This window comes from Rhinolophus sinicus, chromosome 16 (assembly GCF_057876585.1).
Source record: "Rhinolophus sinicus isolate RSI-liver-muscle chromosome 16, RSI-T2T, whole genome shotgun sequence".
Lineage (NCBI taxonomy): Eukaryota > Metazoa > Chordata > Mammalia > Chiroptera > Rhinolophidae > Rhinolophus > Rhinolophus sinicus.
This window is the reverse complement of record NC_142516.1, coordinates 108,713,213-108,739,612: the sequence shown is the minus strand read 5'-3', so window position 1 is coordinate 108,739,612 and position 26,400 is coordinate 108,713,213. Positions and strand designations below refer to the sequence as shown.

The window sequence follows — 26,400 nt, the reverse complement described above, 5'->3', positions numbered from 1 at the left end:
CCTCATCCTGCTGTGTGGTGGAAGGAGTCCACAGTCAACTCCTGACCATCATCAGGAAAATGTCCGTTTCTCAGGTGTCTTCGTCCCGTGTGTGTGTGTGTGTGTGTGTGTGTGTGTGTGTGTGTAAGAAAACTTAACCTTCTTTTGGCTCACTGCACTCCAGTTACTCACTATTCATGCAAGTTAATTCTTTACAGTTGTAAGTTTCATTTTTCCGTGACAATGCAAGCAATTTGAGCTACAGGAAAAGGCTTGCCAACCACTTGGAGCTGACCTCCACCCCACATCTCGGTGCCCACAGCCCCTCCTCAGGGGGATCCAGAACCTTGCATTCAAGGTGCAGAGAAAGGAAAAGTTCACTGGGAGGCTGCCTGACGAGATCCACTCGTGGATTTTCATTTTTAGATCAACTTCTCATAAGGCCGAGTGGCAAATACAGATAAATGGTATGTGTTTATTTAATTTGTTTTAAAACAGTGTTCAGAAAAGTTTCATCCGTGATCATCTTCCAACTTCTTCCCAGTCATCCTTTGACCTTCTCGTCCTTCTTCCTGCTTCTTTCCCTCTCTGATTACCCTTACACTGTTAGTACGAACCCGCAGTTCGCTTTCTAAGTGCCACTACCACCAAGCGACTGTTCAGAAATGCTGTTATCACAGTCTCTCTCCTGGTGTCCCAGCAGGTCTGACATGGGACTGGGGAGAGGGAGTGGTTGGCTCACGTTGTTCACATGCCCTGTCCCCAGATGACTGCTATTCTGGTCTGGCTCTTCCCTGAGGGTTTTCTCTGTGGGCTCCTGCCCCTCACCTCAGCCAGAATCACTCATGTGTAAAAAACACTGCTCCAGTGGGAAGGTTTTTTTGGGGGGTCAACTGAGAGCCCTTAGGGTCTCCAGGTCTCCCTGCCACAAGGGAGCTCACCCCAGAGTTGATTCTAGGCTGGCACTGACAGGCCAGGAAGCAAAATGATAACTTCTTATTCAGGGGTTGAGCCCGGCAAGATGAAACAACATGCCCACCATCCACACCATTACTTGAAACTACAGGAGCAAAAAGATTCAGGTCTGAGTTTCAACTCAGTTTTCTTTCCAGTGCTGGCAGAGCTGAGCATCAGGGAGCATGAGCAGAGGGTCAGCCGGGAGAACTTCCTGCTCAGAGGACTTGGTCCTTTGGGTTTTCATTATATTTCTTACTGAGTAGAAGGAATTATTTATTTTTATTAGGAAATCTGAAGGAGTAGAAGATCCAGAAACCCTGGGTGGGAGCTGTATAATTTACAGAGAACTCCATGGAGGGCAGGGCACAGGAAAAGAGAATGACTGATGTGACAAATTTCAAGAAATGAAAGGAAACTAAAGATCTTCAGCAAAGATATCAGAGTCTCAGATATTCTAAAGATACTCTTGCTCAGTGTTTTCAACGATTTTAAACCCATTTTCTCACACTATGCTTTTTCAATGAACCTTTATAACCCATCTCTATAACTCAAGAACATTTTGAGTCATTTCACTTCTTATATTTGGGATCATGAAAATATGCACCCTGACAGATTCTTCTGTGTCCCCAGAGGGACCAGATACTTTCCCTCCCCACATCTACTGATAATCCCTGTGGCCCAGTCCTACAGATGAAGAGTGCCAAGAGATGACCTGCCTAAGATCCAATAGCCAGTTAGCTGCCTGCCCAAGATAAGAACACATGTTTCCTGTCTTCTAATCGAGAGCTTTATCCTCTATAATATTCTGTGTCCCTAGAGTTCAAGTGTATCAAGAATGTGAGATGTGCTTAGAGTTTTCAATTCTTCAAATTCTTTAAAGTGCTCAAAATATTTCATTGGGGAGAGTTATTCTAGGCATCGTCTGGGAAACAAGCATATGATACATCCATCATCCAAATGGTTCTTTAGAAACACTGATGTTAGAAGCAGAGACTAGAGCCCTCGCCAAAGTCTCAATCTGCCTCTAGCAAAAGGGAGGGAAGTGAATAAGGATAAGAGTTACAGAAAAGAAGGCACCAGTGACCATCTGAATTTGGCGTAGCAAAAACTGATGAATGAAGAGCCCGAAGCAGTTTAAGGACTAATTCCTAGATTTAAAATTTTAAGCATAAAAGTAATCAGCCAAGTGAAATGAGAATTATTAAATGTTTGTAAGTGCCCCAGGAATCGTTAGAAACTTAAGCAACACTCTGTAATTAATACACATGGGATTTTATTTCTTTTCTTTTTTTTTTAAAGGAAAAGTGCAGCTAAACTGTAGACTCACAAAGGAAGATAGAGAATTTCATCTTGAAAGATAGGAAATGATCTCTCTCTGAGAATATGAAAGAAGGCAGGCTCACACTAAAGCAATCTTGAGAACTGCAAGGGACAGGAAAGGACAGTAGTCCCTGGAAGGAATGTGTGGGTGAAAGAATTATAGAAACTTTCAAGGCTTTTATAAAATGATTGAAGAAAAAAGAAACATAGGCGGTCCATTAGTAAGGAAGAAGAAAGATGGATTTAATGATGAACATGACATTATTGAGATAATGAACTGCATCATTAAATTTATCTTTTAAAAAGAAGAAAGAAAACATATCCCCAGGAATCTTTTTTGGGGGAGGGGAGTAGAAATAAGAATCTTTTTTTGTTTTTAATTGGCCACCAGTAAACAAACACATTTAAAACAAAATGAGTTCAAAAGCCAGCAAAAATAATCTATGACGTGAGAAGTCAGGAAAGGGATAACCTTAGAGAGGAGGGGTGGGGGGCTTTGAGGATGCTAGTGATGTTGATTTGTACACCTGTGTGAGATTGGTGGGGGAGGGTTCTCTCCAAAAACTCATTGTGTTATACACTGTGACCCATGCACTTTTATGCATGTGTTATACAGGAGCAAAAAGAACAAATAAAAGGAAAGTTTTCAAAAAAGTAAACATTAAAATTATAGAGATGTGTAAACCAGAATCGAGGGTAGGGTGGGAAGGTAATGAAATTATAAAGCAGCACATAGACATTAAAAAAAAAAAAATCATAGTGAGTTAAAATGAAAGGAATAGCAATCAATCAGGGTACAACCAAAATTTACTTTTGTAATCAAAATATTCCTGTACCATACATTTAAATTATATGGTGGATAGTTCTCATGAATAGGAATCTTATATCCTATTTCAAAGGAAATCATCACACTCTAATTTTTATTTTTCAAAAGCAAGTTCAAGTTTCCATATATATATATAACTTGTTTAAATTGAAATGTATCCAAATTTGTAGAAAGAAATGAAATCATATAGCCACATGTGACTTTAGAGCAAAGACTAGTTAATCAACTAAAAATAACCTGATTGCCAATAATGTGTCCAATTCAATATTAGTTATCATTGAGGATACAAATGAAGTAAAAAAAAAGTGTTTTCTGTTAAGAAACAGAATCTAGTTGGGGAGAGAAGACTAACAAATACGAATGTACAACATGCTACATTGTTCAATGCTGTGTCTATATAATATGAATGTAGTAGTATAAACACATAATATCATAATTAGAGTGTGATTTTGACTCTTTCCATTAAAATGTTAAAATAAGAACTACTATATTCACTGAAATTTGTATAGATTATAAACTGAAGGCTTCTTACTTATTTCACAGGGGTTATCTGATAGAGATTAACATTAGGTATCATCTTATGAGACAGGTCCATTAAAATTTGCAAAGAAATTATTTACCACAATGAAATTTGCAGTTGGCACTAATACAAATTTTGTGCAAACCTTAGAGTGCAAAACTTTTCCCTTTAAGAAAGGGAAAGGGGAGGAAATAGGGAAATCTCTCAAGTTGAATGCCAGTGCCACTGGGAATCAATTACCAACATGATATGTGGGAGGGAATTGGTCAGGACCAAGTGCCAAAAGCAACGGTGGGGTAACAGTGTAAACCTACACTGTTTTCTAAACTACATTAGAGTTGGAAATGTGACTTAGCAGGAAGTGGTAGAACAAATAACCAGAGCCGATGCCTCTGTCTACCGAGTAACAAGCTACCCTCCTATTGAGCAATGAAAAACAAACAAACAAACAAACAAAAAAAACAGTCTAGAGGAGTGAGCAGTAGCTCATCTTAATGTCCACATTTCATCCTGTTTCCAACCCACATCTGTGAGTGAATCGGAATGTTTTTCCCTCTGGCTGAATGCAGTAGACTGAATAAGGGCCCCACAAAAATAACTACATCTTAATCTTTGGGACAGGTGAATGTTACCTTATATAGCAAAAGGGACTTTGCAGATGTGATATGAGGAGATCCACAGGGCCCAATGTAATCATGATGGTTCTTATAAGACAGACGCAAGAAGGTCAAAGGAGGCATTAGAAGATATGATGATAATGGAAGCAAGAAGTTGGACTGATGTGAGGAATGGGTCACAAACCAGAGAATGTAGCAGACTTCAGAAGCTCGAAAGGCAAGGAGGATTTTCCCCTAAACCCTTGAGACAGAACCAGCCCTGTGGACACCTAGACTTTAGCCCAGTGAAACTGATTTTGGACTTCTAATCTCCTGAACATAAGGAAGCAGATTCGTGTTATTTTAAGCTACTAAATTTGTGGTAACTTTTTTATAGCAGTATTAGAAAACTAATACATTGCGGACAGTGATCAGCCTAATTAGAGCTGATTTTACTAGCATATCTTCATGAGGGCGTTTGATTTTCAAGATGGAACGCTTGGTATTACCAGCTCTTTGAATTGTTACAGGAACCCAGTCAGTGGGCAGGTTTCCTGAAATTCATGTCTACTAAGCCCCATAGGCCACCTCCAGAATGCGTGGTGACTGTTACCCAAGCTCCAAGAAAAACAAACTGGCCACATGGCTTAAGGAAGATTGTTACACTTAGAAAATTATAGAAGATTAAAGTACTAATCTAAAGTATAAATCTTAAAGTGTTTTGCGTAGGGATTCTTTGACTTGAATGTCTTGTTTTGTATGTGATTTTTTTCACCCCATCTTCACAGCAGCAACAGAAGTATGAAAAGGATACTTTTAAGGAAAGAGTTTGTCCATTAACAAATTTTGTGCTCTCACTGGACCAAGGCCTCTTGAGGACAGAGACCATGAATTATTACTCTTTAGCTCCACAACTAGTAGAGTGCCTGGTGATGAGACATATTTTCCAAGAAAGGAAGGAAAAGACAAAAGAATAAAGAAAGGAGAAAGAGAACTTTTTTTCATATTTTTAATTAAAACTGAGTGAATTGGGGAGCCAGAGTGAATTTCATCAGGCAGTAGTTACATAACTTTAAAATTCATTTATAAAAATGTATTGTGTTTACTTTTCCTCCAGTATCAACCTACCAAGTAAGCTTACTGCTGAGCCTAGATTAAAGGATAAACATTAGATGTAATAGTTTGCATAATGAGAAATCGTGATAGAAAATGGTAGAGTTGGTGAATAAAGTTTCAAATTAAATTTGAAATGAATAAACATATCTTAACCCTAAATAACTAGCTCCATTTTTTTGTTGTTATAAAACTGAGCTGTCTGTAGGCAGAAATCTTAGGGAAGATTCCCATACATTGTACAACCACAAAAACTTTGGCATAACAAAGACACTTGTCAATCCCTCTAAAAACTTAAGCAGAAGGTTATGAAGATAATACATGCAAAGAAAAATATAAGTACTTCAATAGGAAGGACTACTCAATATACATTTATTGTCTGATCAAATCTTTAGGAGGGATACACTAAGAAGAGAAACAATTTAATGTGGAGACAGGAAGTCTTTGAGTTACTTGCTGGACTGATGCAGAAAAAAACTCTAACGAATGTCATAGACTTTTTTCAACTATTCAGGGTTTATCATTTCTTAAGTGGGCTCCAATGTTTATAGTATCCAAGAAGGTTGACACCCCATATTGGCAAAGACATCGACATTATTTGTGTATGACTTGTGCGTGCCATGGCATTGAGCTAGCCGTCTGCTAGAGCCTAGGAAGGGGACGCTGCACTCTCCACAAGGGAAGGCATCTTCCCAGCAAAGAGAAAGAGTGGGAAGTCAGGAGGCCTAGATTCCAGTCTGACCATGACCTTGTGAAAGTTACCATGCCCAGACCTCAGTTTTCTCTTTTGGAATATGAGGGGGTTGAAACAGATGACCTCCAAAGTCCCTTCCTATTCTGAAATTCTATAATTTACACTTGTCCTAGAGAGTGTTGTGCATTAAAGAGGAATTTTGCCTTCTGTCAGGTTCTTCTGCCCCAAATATTTCAGATCCTGACTTGCATACAATAAGGAGCAAAAGGCACCTCCTTTTGATCCTGCGGTTAAAAATATTTAGTTCTTTTGGTGTTTGAAACATTCTCTTCAACTAAATATCGTAACCTTGACATAGCTGGATTTGTACTTAATTATAAACACATACTATTGGCAAGACCCCATGAAATAACTGACTTACAGTGACCTTGGGTCTGGCAGCATAACAGCTCATGTTTCTCATTATCATTCTGTTCCAGATCAGAGAATTTTCCCCTCGTTCAGCTGATTTCAGCCTTTGTTTGCTGGTAAGTGGGTAGTGAGAACTTTAAAATGTTCAACATCCTATGCTGTGATATGAATTTCAGCAGCCTATTTTTGGGAGCTATTTTTAAGCTCTTTATACATGATTAATGTGACCATCTCCTTATCACTGTCTTAGATTTAATTAACAACTGGTGTGATTATTCTTTCTGGTTGTGATGCTAGACTATTAAGACTTTGAATCAAGAATGCAGGCTTGTAGGTTAAAAAGCCAACAAACCTGCTTTCGTTGGGACACGACTGGTGTCTATATGTGGACTAGTGAGTTTTGAAAAATCTGTTTGCAAGGCCCATCTGTTATTGATAATAAAATGGATGTTAGTGGCTAAAAGGTTCCATTGGAAAGCACTGAACAAAAGTGAATTGTACTGCTCCTTAAAACCTCGCATATAAATAAACAATGAGCATTTCCATTGCACAGCATAAGGCTTGGAAAGATAGTTGTCAGCCCACGTTGTTCTCCTTATTATTTCTTTCCGTACCAACTAAGTAACTGAGGAAGAGAGCACCCTGGAGAGTGAGCTGACAGCATCTCCAGTATTTGACTGTTCTAAGACTCTTTGTTCCTCCCCAGTTAGAATCCTGTTAAATGGGAATAGGATCTTGGTTTACCAACATTGACTTTTTTTAAAAAAAGTGCTTAGAGCTATCTGGGAAACACATGGCAAAATAGGACCTTTTACTCAATCTTCAGATGTTGGAGATAAACTGGAACTTAACATATTTTCTTACTCTTTCCCACTTTATTATTCTCATCACTAAATAAAAATACTGTATCAACCGAAACAGTTTAATCCCCTTATTATTTACCCAAACTAATCAAAAGTAGGAATTTCCAATAAATCAAAGTTGCAGGACTTTGAAAGAGAAAGGGGGAGAATAAATGAATGGAAAGAGCTTAGTAGAGTCTGATACATTTTAGATGTTCAGTAAATGGTAACTATTATTAATAGCACATCTCTGACTTTGCCATTTGTTTTTTTGTTAGTTTATTTCAGAATAATCACACACCAGCCTTGTTTTCTCTTGTCTTTTTGCTGCTTAAGAATTTGATACCTGAATTTAATAATCACTATAGCAAACTTCCACTTCAAGCCATTAACTAAAACATCCCGTAGAATTAGTTATAATAGATTTTAACTGCATCTCTGAAAACTGTATTATTACATTTAAAAATTAACCAGTTTTAAGAGAGGGTTCAAAACGGAGTCACTCACAGTCAAAAGGTATATATGTTTACTCCAAAAGACTTTTTTGTGTGGAAAATAACGTTATTTACCTCAGAAAATAAATTACGTACTGATAAAAATGAGTGAGCTTCAGAAAACTACTCAGAAGTTGAATAATTTTAGCTTCCTGTGAATTTTAATCCTGACTCTACAATAAACTTGATTAGGAAACTTAGTTAAATCATCTACCTTAGTTTCTTCGTCTATAAAGCGAGAGTTATAATGTAATACAAGATTTATTTTTATAAAATTATGGCAGAAGTATACATTCAGGGAAGACTAACCCTAGAATAAGATATATCCCTTTTTAGCATAATGGTGTAAAGTCACTTCCAGCCAGGAGCAGGAAGAGGGGCGAGATAGATTCTTGTGGGGTCTGCATCTCTGTAATGTGATTCTGGTTTCTCCAGATGGGGAAATGCCATTAGTTTGGAGTAGCTAAAGCTGAGGTAGCATAGAGAGAAGGAATAATGGTTATGGGAGGAAAAATAATCTGAATCTCCACTTTATCCTTCCAGCTGACAAAAATTTGCTTCTATTTAAATTTGGAAGAGTACATATGCATAAAAAACAAAAGCATTTACTGGCTGATTTACAGAGCTGTGACAGCAGTGATGCTGAATCAAATTGGATAAATGTTGTCCAGTACATAGAAGGCCCTTAGTAAATGTTTGTTAAGTTAAATATGCATGTAAATGATTGCAAGATATTTTGGAAATAAAAAAGTATCATGAAGTATTAGGAATCAAAAATATAAGAGCCAAGTATTAATCAGGACAAATTAAAGATTAAAGATTAAATGATTTGACTCCTAGTCTATGATTCATCTCAAAGGGATTTTCTGTAAAATATTTAATTGATGAGTGTAAACACTTTGGATTTTAAAATGATCTTTTGAATGAATTTTTCCACCTTTTATCTTGTCTTATGAGTCCTCAAATTTCAGTTATTTATCAATAAATATTTATGGGGTGACTACCAGGAGGCAGCTATTATTCTAAGCACTGGGGAAGCTAATGTGGACAAAATAGAAAATCACTCCCTCGTGAAACTTAGGTTAGACTAGGAGAAGGAAATAAATACATAAATTATACAGCATATTAAATGCTAATAAGTTATACAGAAAAAAATCAAAACAAGAAAGGGAACAGGGGGTTGCTGGGAGAAATGTGTTTTCATTAAAAACAGAATGGTCAGGAAAGCCTCACTGAGAAGCTGCATCTAAGCAGAGATGTGATGGAGAAAGAGGTGAGCACTGTGGAGTCTGGGGGCCCGGTGTCCTGGGGGGGGGTGTGAAGAGGAATACCTGTGGAGGCACCATGCCCTGGGTGCTTGAGGATAACAAGGAGGTCGCTGTGGTTGGAGTGGAGTGAGCAAGGGTGACAGGAAAGGCAAAGATCTGAGGGTGGATGAGCAAACAGATCACATAGAGTCTTTAAGTCAACATAAGAATTTAGGTTTCCATTCTGAGATGGGTGGCAGAGTTTTCTTTTTTTAAAATTGTGGTAAAATAGACATAACATAAAATTTCTTACTTCCTCCTTTTTAAGTATACAGTTCAGTGGCATTATGTAGATTAACGTGGCTGTGCAATCATTACCACCATCCATCTCCAGAAATTTTTCATCTCCCCCAACTGAAATTTTATACCCACAAAACAATAATTCCTTATTCCTTTCTACTCCCAGCCCCTGGCAACCACCATTCTACTTTCTGTTTCTATGAATTTGCCTATTCCATGTACCTCATATAAGTGAAATTATGATTCCATAATATTTGTCCTTTTGTGATTGGCTTATTTCATTTAGTGTAATGTCTTCATTTTCTCAAGTCTTCAAGGTTCATCTATGTTGTAGCATGTGTCAGAACTTCCTTCGTTTTTATTGCTAATAGCCCACTGAACATACATATCATATTTTATTTATCCATTCATCCATGGGTGGAGATTCGGATTGCTTCCAGCTTTGGGTTATTGTGGCTACTACTGCTGTGAACATTGCTGTACAAGTATATATCCGGGTTCCCTGCTTTCAATTCTTTTAGGTATATACTCAGAAGTGAAATCATTCAACGTTTTTGAACAGCGAGGTGACTTAGGTTTTTCCATATTACTCTGGCTGCTGTGAGAATAGTCTATAAAGAGACAAAGAAAATGGTGACCTGTTAAGAAGATATTTATTATTGGCTTTTAAATATCTTTTGAAGGAATATCTCACAAGATTTTCAGGCAGATAGCCTTTTGGGAGTGAGAAAAAGATGAATCAGATATGATTCCAAGATTTTTTTCTATTATAATACTAAAACTGTTCTTTACATACTATTTTGACATAAAAGATTCACAAATGAAAGCTTCCAAATGGACATTTTCTGCACATTTCAATGGCATACTACATTATTTGTATGGAAGATTCAGGCAGAGGATACACAACAATCATTGAAGTGACGAGACTCTTCAAAGGCACATAGATATAGATAAAAATATAGAGACAGAGAGAGAGATAACAGAGGTAGAGTTGCCACTGAGGTTTGTAACCTTACAGGAAGCAAAAGATAAATTCTGTCTGCTAATATGACAAAGCCTAAGCAACCATAAACCAACATTGTTTGACTACCTAGGAATCTGACAAGAGTTTGGTTTATTTTTGAGCAAAAATATTAGAACTAATATCTAAATATTTTCAATAAAACTTTCAGATTTAATATTAACAAGGTCATGTAGTGTTTAGTATCAGAATGCTAAGGGATATGAATTAAACTGAAGTTTACTAGCTAGGGTTTTGTTTCCCATCACCAACATGAATGCAACTACTCTGTAGTTATTGTTTTAGGGGGGAAAATCAGCTAGAAGTTCAGAGAAGGTGAAAAACGATCCTCAATTTCTTGAGCTTACTGAGTGCCAGGCATTGGGCTCAGCACTTTGCACATCTGATTTTATCATCCCAACAGCCCCTGGTGTCTATGCGATTATTTTATAGATGAGACTGAGTCTCTGAGAAGTAAAGCAACTTGTCTAAGACCACTAAGCTAATAAGGGGAGAATCTTTTTGAGACTAATAGTTTGAGCTAATAATTTGCAGACTGGTTAAGAATTCAACCTCATCAGTCTCCAAAGCCTATTAAATATAAGATACAGCCAGAAGACAGATGGGAAGGGAGTTTTATCAATATCTATACCGACTTAGGCCAGAGTGTCCCAGAATTGGATGCTATGTGCCCATCAAAGCACACACCAGCGGGAGGAACAACAGAAGTCTTGCCTTCCAGATACTCAACATCACCACACTTTCTCCAGAGAGATTACCTAAGGATGAGAGGTGAGGCTGCTAAGTTTTTACCATGCGCGAGACCAGTGTGAAATGTGAAAGCAATAGTGTCAATCACTCAAAACGCATCCAAACTCCACATATGCGCATGAAGCAGCCAGGTGTCCAAGGCAGATAACCTTCTCTGACTTGACTTACCAAGGTAGTTGCTTTCATAGAGCAGCACAGGCCTGATGGGGATGAATATATCTGTGCCTGTTACATCTAGTTCTTATTGTGTGATAGCACACAATACAAACAAATGATAACAATTGAGCCAAATACAGAAAATACTATGGCCATAACTACATGGACCCAAACAGGAAGACTCTTCACCCAGCCACTGATGGTCTAAAGAGAAAGCAGGTATAAACTCAAATATTCAAATATTCGGAAATTTAACAGTTCATGAACTAAATTTATTAAATAATCATCCTGGCTCCTCACAAGATGCTGAGGGTGAGTCAGCAGAAACAATGTCTCAATCCTTACCCTTATGTCTTACCTCTTTTTCAATTAGTTCCTTCTCTTTGGTGTTCAAGTCACTTGTCCTATATAAAAAATCTCTCCCTTACTCCTCTGATGCTCAACGTACAATCTCATTTCTGCCTTTCTCTTCATGTAAAACGTTCTATCTAAAATAAGCGTTAACTCATTATCCTCGCTCATTACCCTTTGCAAGTTGGCTTTGGCTTTATTGTCTCTTTGAAGGCATCTATTTTAAAGTTATCTTAATTTATAAATGAACTCATAATTATAAAATTAATGTTTTCTTCTCAATTTGCAGTTGTGATATTGTGATTTATAATAAGAAATACATATTTGAGCTTCATCTCCATTTCTGGCACAGGCTCCTAAAACGCTTGCAATTTCCTCAGTGATGAGAGCAATAAAGGTGTCCTTTTTTATGTTAATGAGGTGATTTTTGGACTGCAATTAAAGATTGTCACTTGAGCCAACCCTGTGATTAGTGTGTTCAAACTTTCATGTCTATTCCCTTGACCTCTGCCTAGGGGAGAGGAGCTGGAGATTGAGTTCAACCACCAATGGCCAATGATTTTATCAATTATGCCTATGTAATGAAGTCTCCATAAAAACCCAAAAGGATGGATTCAGAGACCTTCTGGGTTGGTGAACACATGGAGGTACTGGGAGAGTGGCCTACTCAGAAAGCATGGAATCTCTGCACCCTTTCCCACATACCTTGTTCTATGTATCTCATCCAACTATTCCTGAGTTATATCCTTGTATAATCAACTGATAATCTAGTAAGTAAAATGTTTCTCTGAGTTCCATGAGCTGCTCTAGCAAATTAATCAAACACAAGGAGAGGGTCATTTGTAAACTTTGATTTATGAGTATAGTCAGATAGTCGGAAGCCCAAGTAACAACTTGAACTTGCCATTGGCTTCTGAAATGGGGACAGTCTGGTAGGATTGAGCCATTAGTTAACCTGTGGGATCTGATGCTATCTCCAGGTAGATAGTGTTAGAATTGAGTTGAATTTTAGGACACCCATGTGGTGTCAGAGAATCGCTTGGTATGGGGAAAACCCTCCACGCATTGTAATTGGTGACCAGAATCACTGGTAGTCTATTGTTGATCAATTATTGTCTTGTAATCACTTTCTCATGCTTTGGTTTCAATGATCCTAATTTCTGTTCCTTCTCTTACTATGTTATCAGCCTCCTCTCATTCTGCCTTAATGTGGACTCATCTTCAATTACTTCTTAAAGTAAATGTTTCTAAGGCTCAGTTCTTACCTCTCTCCTTTGGTCCCACTGTGTGCTCTCAAATGGTGACTTTCTTCAATCCTAAAGATTAAACTCCAAATCTTGCCCTAAATCAATTTCTTTGTTCCATGCACTATTTTCAATAATCTTTTCTGATATTTGAGCCATGGTATTAAGAACACCATGTTGCTGAGCAACCCAGGGAGAGTCACAACCTCTCTGAGATGACCTTTCCCCTTTTGTAAGATTAAAAGGTTAATCTTTCAAGTTTCATATGGAAATTATCAGTCAAATATCTTGCTTGGAGAAGGAAACATGAACAGAAAGTAAATGTATTATAGGCTACCCGTGAGCTTTAGAATTGCTAGTAAGGCTGGGAGAATTGAGACAGGCTGGGAGACAGACTTAAGACCAGCACAGAACATCTCCAGGAGTTTACATGGCTAGAATTACAGACAAGTCCCACTAAAGGAAAAGTATGGGTTTGCTGACAGGCTACCTTTGTAGAAACTGCTGCCTCCACTACTATGACTGTGTCCCATGTGGGATGAACTGATTCTACCTGGGTGCCATCCTAGTTATCACATGCAGGATTCATCATCCTATTGGTTGATCCTGGATCATGTTGCCTGCACCCTGGGAGCCGGCAGAGGAAAGATCTAGTTGACTCAACACACAAAGGCTATTTCTGCCCATCAGGAATGGTGATTAGATTTAGGACAGCAAACCCTTCCCCCAGTAAGAAATATTCGCCATAGATTTCTCAAAGCTACCTCAAACTGAAGACGTTTAAAGCAGAACACCATCTGTTACCCAGGTAACTTGTGCCTAAAACATCTGCCACATATACTCAAGATAAGGAATCTTGCTTCACAAGGCTTTATTCTGATAGTTGTTCAGTTTTATTCAGTAATTACATTGGTCAGATTGTCAACGTTTTTTTGTTTTGTTTTGTTTTATTTATTTTTTTTTTTAACTTGTATTTAAGATACAAGTTTATTACTTACAAGACCTGGAAATTACACAGTACACCTGGGGCTACATAGTAATGGAGGGAGGGAGGGAGGGACAGAGGGAAAGGGGGAAGAGAGAGAGAGAGAGAGAGAGAGAGAGAGAGAGAGAGAGAGAGCAGATTGTTAACTTCTTGACCACTTCTTTCTTTTCCAGTCCCAGCACACAGGTTTTGTTAAGAAATGCTTAATGAAGGAGTGATTTAGAGGCTCAAAGCAACAAGAACCAAACTCAAGGCAGTTTTATCAATCCAGCACAAAATAATTTTGACTGAAAATATTGCTCTTATGTGTGATTTTTCACGACTATTTCTCCCTTGCAATTGTCAACGAGCTTCAATTACCAAGTAGTAGTTTTTCAAATTCCTGGTTGCTAAAGACAGAGAACAGAACGTGGTGATTCAGGGCCTACCTTCTATCAGAAAGGGAGAGCATACTGAGGTAGCACTTTCTCTGGCATTTTACTCTTTCATTGTAAAGCAGATCACAACACTCCCAATACTTATAATAATCATTATCTTTGAAAGTATTTTTATTCAAATATTTAAACATTTTCAGACTTTGATGAAAGAAACATCTAATAAATTAAGGTGATTTATACCTATGGAGGTCTACAGATGAAGAGGAGGTAAAAGTGTATCATCTTTCAAGTACACATATTCTCTTTTGCATTCGATTGTAAAACTCAGCATGTCCCTTGCCTTCATGAAACAATAAAGGAGATAATGTGATTTTATTTGAATATTTATAAATATCCACAGAGGATAATAAACACCTTCACTACCTCTAAACCCATGTGTTATGTGACTTTTCAGTGTCTGGCAGTTGTCACAGATGAACTTCATGATTTTTAAACTTGGGATCTGATTACATACCCAGTGGACTCTTAACTGAGTTGCCTATTTGAAAAAGCAAACCACACACCATATTTAAAACTTAAACCTGCCCTTACCTCCTTGGCATTCCTAATTCCCTGACCTAGCTCTGCTTTTTTTGTTTTTTAATAGCAACTTATCACCTTTTACAACACTATATGATTTAATTTTATGTATTTATTATTTTCTATCTCTTCCCACTGAAGAGTAAGCTCTGTGAAGATAGGGAACTTTATTTGTTTGACTTACTAATGTCCTAAGAGCCTCAAACAGTACCTGGAACATTCTAGGCATGTAATTAATATCTATTGAATGAATAAACAATCAACATGCAGATGGCTTTGAGGCCAGCTGTAATGCCTGAGCCATTTGCCTCTGATGTGTCTCCATGTTGCACTCAATTTCTGGCCTTGTGGTCCTTTCCCCCATACAATCCTGCTTTTCCAAAGAGTCTAAAGCTCAATCACAGCAAGCCTCAGTTTAATCCACTACTATTTCCTGGAATAATTGTCTTTTAATAAAGATTACAGTATCAAGGCAAAAGAACACAATTTTTTTGAGACTTTCCCTTTTTTTTTTTTTTTTTTTTTTTTTTTTAGCACTTTGAAGTTTACAGCAAAATTGAGAGGAAGGTACAACAATTTCCCATCTGGCCCTTATCCCTCCACGTGCATAGCCTCCCCACTGTCACCATCCCTCACCAGAGGACACATTTATTGCAATGGTGAACGTGCACTGACACAGCATAATTGCCTCAAATCCATCCTTTACCTTTGGGTTCACGCTTGGTGGTACACATTCTATGGGTTTTGATAAATGTATAATGACATGTACCCACCATTCTAGTATCAGACAGAGCAGTTTCACTGCCCTAAAAATCATCTGTGCTCCACCTATTTACAGCCCTTTCTCCCCAACTTCTACAACCCCTGGCAATCACTGATCTTCTTACTGTCTCTATAGTTTCACTTTTTCCAGAATGTCATATAGTTCAAATCATACAGTATGTAGCCTTTTTAAATTGGCTTCATCTACTTAGCAATATACATTTAAAGTTCTTCCATGTCTTTTCATGGCTTGATAGCTTTTTAGTGTTGAATAATATTCCATTGTCTGGATGTACCACAGTTTATTTATCCATTCACTCCCTGACGGGCATCTTGATTGCTTCCAAGTTTTGGCAATTATGAATAAAGCTGCTATGAACATGTGTGTACAGGTTTTTGCATAGACGTAGTTTTCTACTTCTTTGGAGCACAGCTGTTGGATCATATGGTAAGAGTATCTTTAGTTTTTTAGGAAACCACCAAACTGTTTTCCAAAGTGTCTGTGCCATTTTGCATTCCCACCATCAGTGAATGAGAGTTCCTGTTGCTCCACATCTTCACCAGCATTTGGTGTTGTAGGAATACAATTTCAATTGCAAAATTTCCACCACAGCTTTGTCTCTGTGTGCAGCTCATATATCTAGCAGGCGTTAACCCTGGTTTGAAAAGAAATAGACTCAATCCCTCTGATTATTACATAAGATTCCCAATTTATGCTTTTTGTGTGTCCCAAAGGAGTTTTGTCCTCTTCTTCGAGAGTTTATTGAAAATTATATGTTATATATTTTAAAAAGTAAGCATAAATCATAATATAATCACAAGTTTCTTGGTATTTTCATCAACTGCTATAGAAGACCTGGATTCACCACCTTGTGTGTGTTGTTTTTCTTTTACTTTCTTTCTTTTAAAAATCTATAATCATCATCATCATCATCATCATCCCATGAAATTTGATATTATATTATTTTAAATTCTAACAAAATACAGTAAAACCATACTTATTTGAAGTTTGTAACTAGAAACCACAACACTCTGGAACTGAGTCAATAAGTAGTCTCTAGCTGTTTTGAATCTCCCAATTAAAAGTATCTTTTCAAGATCTCTTTTCTTTCCTTCTTGCCAACTTTGACTATTTTGCTGGCTTTTAGCCTCCAGTGGCCATAGGTCCTCCAGGGCAATCTGGTTTCTTGCAGCCATTTAGCCTTGGGAGTTGAAGGGAGAACAGCCCAGTCCAGGAGTTAGGAAGGATGTGGCTGGGCCTGGAGCTGGGGAGGAAAGCAGAGCCTGAGGGGAATGCAGTATGGCTGAACTATTGTTTTCTAGGCTAATCGCATTATTAAATTTAAAACTCATCTTTAGTCATTTGAAATGTCTTTATTCTACCTTTACAGTTGATTTATTTTTGGCTGGGTATTGGAATTTAAATTAATTTTTTTTCCTCCTGATTTGAAAGCATTTCTCCTTTGGCCCTTGGTTTTATTTGACTTTGTTTTGTTTTCGTTTTTTTTTTTTTCCTTTTTCTTTTTTTTTTTTTAATCTCTAAAAGCTTTTAGATTTTTTTATTTATTTTTCGTGTTCTAAAATGTCTAATTAATGAGTCTTTATGTAGTTCTTTTTTCAAAACAGTTAGAGATTTTTGGCTGAGTATTTGAAGAGCCCTTTCAAACTAGAGACCTGAATCCTTCAGTTTGAGAAATTTTCTTGTATAATTTTTTCTTGCATAATTTTTAATGGAAGTTTCCATAAAGTGACTGGGCAGGGAATAAGCCTTTTAGTTGGGGAACCTTTAAATGTCAGCATGTAGCAGGTCAGTTTCTCAAGAGCTGAATTTTTAATCTTTTGCCTGGTAAACTGAGCTATTCAGCCTAGCTGCTGACATTCTGAGCCCAAGAAAGGGACAGAGTTTAGGGGTGTCATCATTCAGATATTTTTCTCTCTCTTTCTAGCTGTACCTGGAATCCTGGAGTCTCCATATTGTCTTATTAATGTTTTCTGGGGAAACCCTCTGTCTCCTACAGAGATATGGTCACCTGGCTATGGATGGAACAGCATACTTGGAGACTCTGGCTCTGTCCACTAACTTCAACAAATCCCATTTTTCATCCCAACCTTCCGTGGCAATAGGACTTCCAGTCTTGGGCCTTTCTGGGTTCTGTCATTAAATTGGTACATTTTCATCAATACTTAGCTCGGAGCTTTCTCCCTTCTACTAGGTTATGTACCACTCCTTCATTGGCTTTCTGCATGCCAAAAATTTGCTGAAATCTGTGCACTTACCTTTCCCTTTGCTTTTGTGAAATGTAACTTTTAAAAAAGTTCTTTGCTCTTCTGTTAATGGGGTTTCAGGAGGAAATTCAAATTAAGAGACAATCTTCCATGCTTAACTAGAACTCCAATCATTACTTCTCAAAACTGTCTCTCTCGGAGCCCTATGACTACCTCAATCCTGATGGAGGTAAGTTGGGAGGGGCCAAGGCAGCAAGTCTCTAACAACGCTGCAACCAGGATTGTACTGTGTAATTAGTTTTATATATTGAGTTTCATGTAAGATGTCTTTGAACAAGAAGTCCTACAGCTCAAAAATTTCTGAAAACTACTAGTCTATATAATCTTTAACATAATTGACAATGTTAATATTTGATGACTATATCATTCATTTATTCATTCAATACATAGCTATTGAGTTTCTACTCTATGACAGGCACTGAGCTAGACACTGCTGTCCTCCTCTTGATGTAAACAGGTTTAGTAATGCTGCTTTGTATAAATAAATATTTTGTAGTAACCACACATCGCACTTATTTGAAACTCTACATGGGTTAAAACAAATTCAAATGATTCAGAATTATCAGTATCCCATTTGAAGTGCAGAATATCAGGATATTTAATAAACCTCCTCCTTTAAATAAGGAACTGGAACTAGAAGTATGTCACTGTTTAGGGGTAGAAGGTCATGAGAAGATGGTGGTTTTTCTTTTTAAAACTTTGCCTCTAATCTGTATTGAAGTAACAACACAAATTTTATGTAGTTCAAATGATCAGCTCCTTGAGCTTTTGGAAACTGATTTTGCTTTAAGTTTTATATGATCTCAATTTCAGATGTAAAAACAAAGACAAGTTTTTGATGTGTGGCTGGAAAATTACCTCAGCTGGTAAGTTAAGAATATCATTCTTCACTGGCTGGCTCTTTCTCCAGTGCTCTAGAACTCAATAGCTGACACCATCCAGTGTCTCAGGGTATGAGGTTTTTTAGGCTGTTTAACAAAGTACTATAAACTGAGTGGTGGAAGCAGTACAAATTTATTGTCTCACAGTCCTGGAGGCTACAATTCCAAGATCAAGGTGCCAGTAGGGCTGCTTCCTTCTGAGGCTGTGAGGGAGAATCTGTTCCATGTTTCTCCCCTGATTTCCGGCAATCTTTGGCATTCCTTGGTGTGTAAGTCATCAGCCTGATGTCTGCCTTCATCTTCACATGATGTTCTCCATGTGTGTGTCTGTCTCTACGTTTCCCCTTTTTATGGACACCAGTCATATTGGATTAGAGCTCACCCTCATGAACTCATTTTAACTTAAGAAATGCTGTAAAGACCTTATGTCCAACTAAGTTCATATTCTGAGGTACTAGAGGCTAGGACTTCAACATATGAATCTGGGGATAGACAATTCAACCCATAACACTCAGGAACCTAAATGTCATTCCAGAAACCTCACTCTCCTTCCCCTCCTCACGTCCAATCCATCAGAATGTTCTGCCAGTTCTACCTTAAATACACATTGGGTCTATTTCTTTCTGTTGTTATCTCAACATTATCTTTCTTTCTCTTGGACTATGGTAGTAACTTTCTCATTGGTCCTCTGCTTCTGCTCTAGTTTTACCTAATCAACTTTCCATATACCAGCCAGAGAGCTTCCAAAAGTGCATATTTGATTGTATCTCTCCTCTTACAACATTCACTGACTTCCCATTGCCCAAAGATAAACTTAAAACTCCTTCATGTGGCTTACACACAATTTGGCTCCAGACTTGTTTCTCCTATTTTATTCTTCCAGGGCTCTTTTTGAGCTGGGGCCAAAAAGGGCCTTTTTTCACTTCCTTGATTGCACCATGATTTTGCCTCTAGGCTTTGAACATGCTGTTCCGAGTCTGGAACACTCCCAACCTCAACTCCCCTGATACTGACTCATCCTTTAGGCCTCAGCTTTAATGTTGGCTAACTTGAGGGAGACTAACCCGCTGTAGTAGGCTGAATGGTAGACCTCAAAAAGGTATGTCCACATCTTAATCCCTGGAACCTGTGATGATGACCTTGTTTGGAAGAAAGGTCTTTGTACATATCGTTAAGTTAAAGTCCATGGCTATATTCCTAATGCCTAGCCTAGTGTCTGTGGCAGATTATAGGTGCTAATATTTCACATTAATAATATTAATAACAATATTTTGTCTGGACTAAATGAATGAGTCAGTGCTTCAACCTAGGCATTATACAAATGGTAAAGATTTGAAAAAAATCAGAGGTTTGCCACCTATGAACACTCTATAGTTCTCACCTTTTTAGTATCTTAAGAAATTTGCGGACACTATTGCACAAAATGCTCACATCTGACAAGACCCTGTAAAAGACCTCAAAACAACACCATTCCTGCAAAATGAAAGAAAATAAAATCTATCATCATTTTCCAAGTATTTTAAGGGATTTCTTATCAACACAATCATTGAATTTTTTTTAAATTAAAGTTTATTGGGATGATAATTGTTAGTACAATTGCACAGATTTCAGGTGTACGATTCTGTAATACATTATTTATATCTCACATTGTGTCCACCACTCAGAGTCAGTTCTCTTTCCATCACCATATATTAGACCCCGTTTGCCCTCTCCTAGAGACCCCTTCCCCACTTACCCTCTGGTAACCCCTAAACTATTGTCTATGTCTATGAGCTTTTGTTCTTTCATTTGTTGTTCTTTTCTTGTTTTCAGTTTTGTGCACCACATATCAGTGAAATCATATGGTTCTCTACTTTTTCTGTCTGACTTATTTCGCTTAGCAGTATAATCTCAAGATCCATCTATGTTGTCACAAATGGTACTATTTCATCTTTTCTTATTGACAAATAGCATTCCATTGTTTATATATACCACAACTTCTTTATCCATTCATCTATCGAAGTATATTTTGGTTGTTTCCATGTCTTAGCCACCATAAATAAAGCTACGATGAACATTGGAGCACACTTGTCTTTATGGATAAATGTTCTCAGATTTTTTGCATAGATATCCAGGAGAGGGATTGCTGGGTCATACGGTAATTCTATTTGTAATTGTTTGAGGAACCTCCACACTGCCTTCCATAGCAGCTGTATCAGTCTGCATTCCCACCAACAGTGTATGAGGGTTCCTTTTTCTCCACAGCCTCTCCAACACTTGTTACTCTTTGTCTTGTGGATGATAGCCATTCTAACTGGGGTGATGTTGAACATACCTCATTGTAGTTTTTATTTGCATTTCTCTGATGATTAGTGATGTTGAGCATTTTTTCATATGTCTATTTGCCATTTGTATGTCCTCTTTGGAGAAATGTCTCTTCAGGTCCACGGCCCATTTTTCAATTGGGTTGTTTGTTTTTTTGTTGTTGAGTTGTATGAGTTCCTCGTGTATTTTGGATATTAGCCCCTTATCGGAGGCACTGTTTGCAAAAATCTTCAACCATTCAGTTGGTTGCCTCTTTGTTTTGTCGGTGGTTTTTTTTTTTTTTTTTTGCTGTGCAGAAGCTTTTAAGTTGGATATAGTCCCATTCATTTATTTTAGCTTTTGCTTCCCTTGCCTTTGGAGTCAAATTCATAAAATGCTCTTTGAACCCAAGGTCCATAAGTTTAGTACCCATGTTTTCTTTTATGCAGTTTATTGTTTCAGGTCTTATATACTTAAGTCTTTGATCCATTTTGAATTAATTTTGGCACATGTTGACAGATAGCAGTCCAGTTTCAGTCCTTTGCACGTGGCTTTCCAATTCTGACAGCACCATTTACTGAAGAGGCTGTCTTTTCTCCATTGTATGTTTTTGGCTTCTTTGTCAAAAATTATCTGCCCATATTTATGTGGTTTTATTTGTGGGTTTTCAATTATATTCCATTGGTCTATGTGTCTGTTTTTCTGCCAATACCATGCTGTTTTGATTATTGTTGCCCTGTAGTACAAGCTAAAGTCAGGGAGTGTGATAACTCCAGCATTGTTCTTTCTTCTTAGGATTCCTTTGGCTATTCGGGGTCTTTTGTGGTTCCATACAAATCTGATTACTTTTTGTTCTATTTCTTTAAAAAATGCCATTGGGATTTTGATGGGGACTGCATTGAATCTGTATATTGCTTTGGGTAATATGGCCATTTTAACTATGTTGATTCTTCCAATCCATGAGCACAGAATGTCTTTCCATTTCTTTGTGTCTTCTTCAATTTCTTTTAAAAATGTCTTATAGTTTTCAGCATATAGGTCTTTCACATCCTTGGTTAAGTTTATTCCTAGGTATTTTATTACTTTTGTTGCAATTGCAAGAGACATTTATTATTATTATTATTTCTTTTTCTGAGATTTCATTGTTAATACATAGGAATGCAATGGACTATTGTACGTTGATTTTGTAGCCAGCAACTTTAATGTATTCATTTATTGTTTCTAATAGCTTTTTGGTGAAGTCTTTAGGGTTTTCTATACATATATAGCATCATGTCATCTGCAAAGAGTGACAATTTAACTTCTTCATTCCCAATTTGGATGCCTTTTATTTCTTTCTCTTGCCTGATTGCTCTGGCAAAGACTTCCAACACTATGTTGAAAAGCAGAGGTGATAGGGGACAGCCCTGTTGTGTTCCTGAACGTAGAGCAAAGGGCTTCAGTTTCTCACCCTTAATTATGATATTAGCTGAGGGTTTGTCAAATATGGCCTTTATTATGTTAAGGTATTTTCCTTCTATACCTATTTTATTAAGAGTTTTAATCATAAATGGATGTAGTGTCTTGTCAAATGCTTTTCCTGCATCAATTAATGTAATCATATTTTTTTTCTCCTTTATTTTGTTTACATGATGTATCACATTGAGGGATTTGCATATGTTGAACCATCCTTGTGCCTCTGGGATGACCCCACTTGGTCGTGATGAATAATCTTTTTAATGCATTGTTGCATTCGCTTTGCTAGAATTTTATTTAGGATTTTTGCATCTGTGTTTATCAGAGATATTGGTCTATAGTTTTCTTTTTTTGTGTTATCCTTTCCAGGTTTGGTATCAGGGTAATGTTTGCCTCATAAAATGAGTTAGGGAGTATTGTCTCTTCTTCAATTTTTTGGAAGAGTTTGAGTAGGATTGTTATTAGATCCTCTTTGAGGTTTGGTAGAATTCACTAGTGAAATTTATTTTAATGGAATGCCACATTACTCATTTAAAGTTGTTTTTAAAGGAGTGGCATGGTCTTTAACCTAGACTATTATAGTATAATGAGAGAAGAGGAGAGCTATACTTTTCTGCTTATAAGCAAAACACCAGAAATATTTGAGAAGATATGTGTTATTGTGACTAAAAGAAAACTAACAATAACAAGAAGGAATAATAATAGCAAATTTTGAAGTTCCGTGTCTGTTTACACCCAGTTCTTAGAGAGCTAACTGTTATAATTATCGGTACTTCCTTGAATGTCAAACATCTTTTCCTTTTAGAAATTCTTCCTTCCCAAAGTTCTGTTGAGCAACAAATCTCATGACCTTACCTCTTTTGCCTCGGGATGGAGCTGACCAGAGTACCCTTTACTCCTGGATATAATGATTTGTTCAATGGTGAGCATGCATCTCAAGTAAGATCAATCAGATTTATTTTCAGGGATTGCTATGGAATTCATGAGAGGTGATTTTACTATCTCCATTTTCTTCTGCAATTACAGGTTCTAATGGTGATGCAACTAAGTTTCTCATGGCCATCATGACCATTCCTGCTTAAAAAGGAAGCCAACAAAGAGGTAAGTAAAGGCAAGAAGTGGGGAGAGGAGAATCTTACTGAAGTTGTTTCAGTTCCTAGAACTGGGAGTGCCTGTGGCTCAGCCTAGCCTTGCACTACACTTATCTTTAGATTGTGATGCAAGCTATAAAGGGATCTGGGTGATGTGACAGAAAGAGGAGGGGTGGAGGGGAATGTGACAGGGATGGCTAGATGTTCTTTCAAAAGTTATGTTTGAACTTCCATGGTGTAGGGTTGTCACCAGGCAACGACTATTATTATTATTTTCAAGCATATGGAATGAGGGTGGGAATGCAGTGTGTCACTTTATTTATTTATTTTTTATGAATAGACTTAATTTTATTAAACTTATTTATTGAATCATTTTGTTAATCTTGATTGCAATCTCCCCTCCCCAAGTTTTATTGAGATATCATTAACATATAACATTGCGTGAGTTTAATGAAGCGTGTCCCTTTAGAGCTGAGGCAGATAAGAACTGGGTGTGTTTTCTCTACCTTCTCTTGCCCTCTTTTGTTGTCTGGATTCAGAGGCCTCCAATGATTTCAAGAGCATTTTTAATTTAAAATCAATAGAAAACGGACTAGATTCCTGAAACTTAATCTTAAATGAAAAGGAATTTAAGACTGAACTAGTAAGAAATAGGCATTTAAAAAAAACAAATAAATGCTGGAATGCCATGCCCTTTTTTAATGAAAAGAAATAGTGAAATCTGGTCAACGGTGATGACAGTGAAATGTCCTGTCAACTGTCCCTATTAACTGAATACAAGGATCAAAATTTTACTTTCTAGTTCTGGAAGCTCTGTTGCTCACTGCAAAACATTTGGTTTTGGTCACTTCTCAAGGCCACAATTTCATCTCTTTCCTTCCAGCCCAGCAGCCCTGACTCCATCATCTAGTTGCCATATAGGAAACCTTGGAACCGTGAGTCTCTGACTTATTGTGAGATGTTTCAGACATGACTTCGCATTGGAGCCAAAGAACAAAATGGACAGACTTCTGGAGCTTGTAGGCTTTTCTGTGTGATGGTTGTTTAAAAAACTTAGCCATGTTACATTGTCAATAAAGCCATCTCTGTTTAGCTTATGCTGTTCTACTGTTTTATCCTTTCTTCCAAGTATGTGCAAGTTTGACATTTAAGCTTAGATGGGACATGGATGCTATAGCTGTGTCTAGGAGGCTCAGAGAATATTTGAACTTTCAAGTAAGAATTAATCAGAATTATCCACACACAAAAAAAGAGACAGGAAATGTGTTGATTGTTTTAAGCTGACAATAATCCTATGGTTTTGATTGGGAAACTTTAGGTTTTAGGAAACCTAAAAATAAAATTTGAGGATGAATCCATATACTGCCCCAGACTAACCTGTATTGTTAATGCCAGACCTGTGGAATAATTAAGCTTTAGGAAGTAAATTACAGGTCCTTTGCAGCCTGAAGAATTTTTCTCTCTTATATTGTCCATATGATCCGCTATTCCAGAAGCATCCTCAGAGGTCATGAGTGTTGTATGTTTGAAGAATGACCTTTCTTCTTCACTGAGTCAGGTATTGCTGACTGGGTTATTATTAAAAGACAGGCAGACAGTTGGAACCCCACTGCTTGGTGTTGATATTCTTTCCCCAGGCTCTTTGGATAAGTGACCATCCAGTTTTATCTGTGTTGTCATTGTAGACCAGCCCTGAACTAGTCTGGATTAGTACTGGAGTGAGTGAGGAGTGGTAGATGGGGCTGGTTTGGGCAACAACAGGTGGAGAAGAAAGAGGTTTCCTGAAGAAGGAATTGGGAATGAGAGGGAGGAGTGGGTGGAAGGTTAGGAGTGGGGAGAGGAGATTATCCAAAGGACAACCATCTGAGATGATTGTATAATATTATTAAAATATTATTATTATATATGGATATATATATATATATATATATATACACACACACATATATATCCATATATATATATATATATATATATATATATATATATATATATGGACTCTAAGAAGACTACCTGCATAAAAAATATGGCAAAGTACACTTGGATCATCCAGTCATTTATTAGTATATATAAGAAACATTTATTGAGTTCCTACAATGTGCCAAACTTCAGATCAGTAGCCACATCTTGTAAAAGAACAGCATTATTTTGCATCAGTATTTTAAAGTGTTTCATGATTATTTTCCTGATTGTTAGCACTAATTTACACAGTTTGCAGATGAGGAAAGGTGAACCACTAAGAGGTTAAACGACTTGCCTAAGGTCACAAAACAAACTATTGGGATACAAGTCATTAGAAGACAGAAACTTTAAGTTTCAAACATATTGCCTCTGGCTAGATAATAACTAAGGTTTAATTTGTCTAATATGATTTTTAAAAATAATTTTCTTCTAAGGGACATAAGACCAGGATTATCAGCAAGTATAAAACTTACAATGCTTGTCCTTTTCAATTCTTGACCATTCCCTTGGGATGTGAAGCTCAAAACATCTAATGCTAATTATTCATTTGATCATTTAAAAAAACTTATTATTTGATGATGTCCTTGGTACAGAAAAGGTGTTTTGCCTATTTTAATATGCTCTTCCAAATCTGTGCAAGAGTAGTGACACTGTAACATGCTGGCTTTCTTAGTAAACATCAGCCATTTGTGACTGTCATCTTATCTCTCAGACTGAAAGTGCTCATAAAATTGAATTCAAGAGCATCACATACCTGAGAATGAAGCTGCAGGAATCCCATCTACTATGAGAACGAAGAGCATCATAAATCGAGGGATGATAACTTTAAGAGGAACCAAACAATTTGAACTCTAAAAGCATAAGAAATGCTCAAGTCAGATTATATTTCACACAGAGCTAAGCCAATGGGCATATAAA

The 26,400-nt window shown here is 37.2% G+C and overlaps 1 long non-coding RNA gene across 4 annotated transcripts; it reads left to right on the top strand.

Moving 5' to 3' along the window:
• The first annotated feature begins 8,899 nt into the window (after positions 1 to 8,899).
• Positions 8,900 to 24,612, top strand: LOC109456908 (uncharacterized). 4 transcript variants are annotated; one of them, XR_016019142.1, is made up of 5 exons: positions 8,944 to 9,025; positions 18,624 to 18,676; positions 23,235 to 23,351; positions 23,456 to 23,530; positions 24,404 to 24,612. It is a non-coding gene; the product is annotated as an uncharacterized LOC109456908 (long non-coding RNA). The 4 variants fall into 4 exon arrangements; XR_002138931.3 differs by lacking the exon at positions 24,404 to 24,612 and having other exon boundaries at positions 8,945 to 9,025; positions 23,456 to 24,397; XR_016019143.1 differs by lacking the exons at positions 8,944 to 9,025; positions 24,404 to 24,612 and adding an exon at positions 17,483 to 17,979 and having other exon boundaries at positions 23,456 to 24,397.
• Positions 24,613 to 26,400: the final 1,788 nt, after the last annotated feature.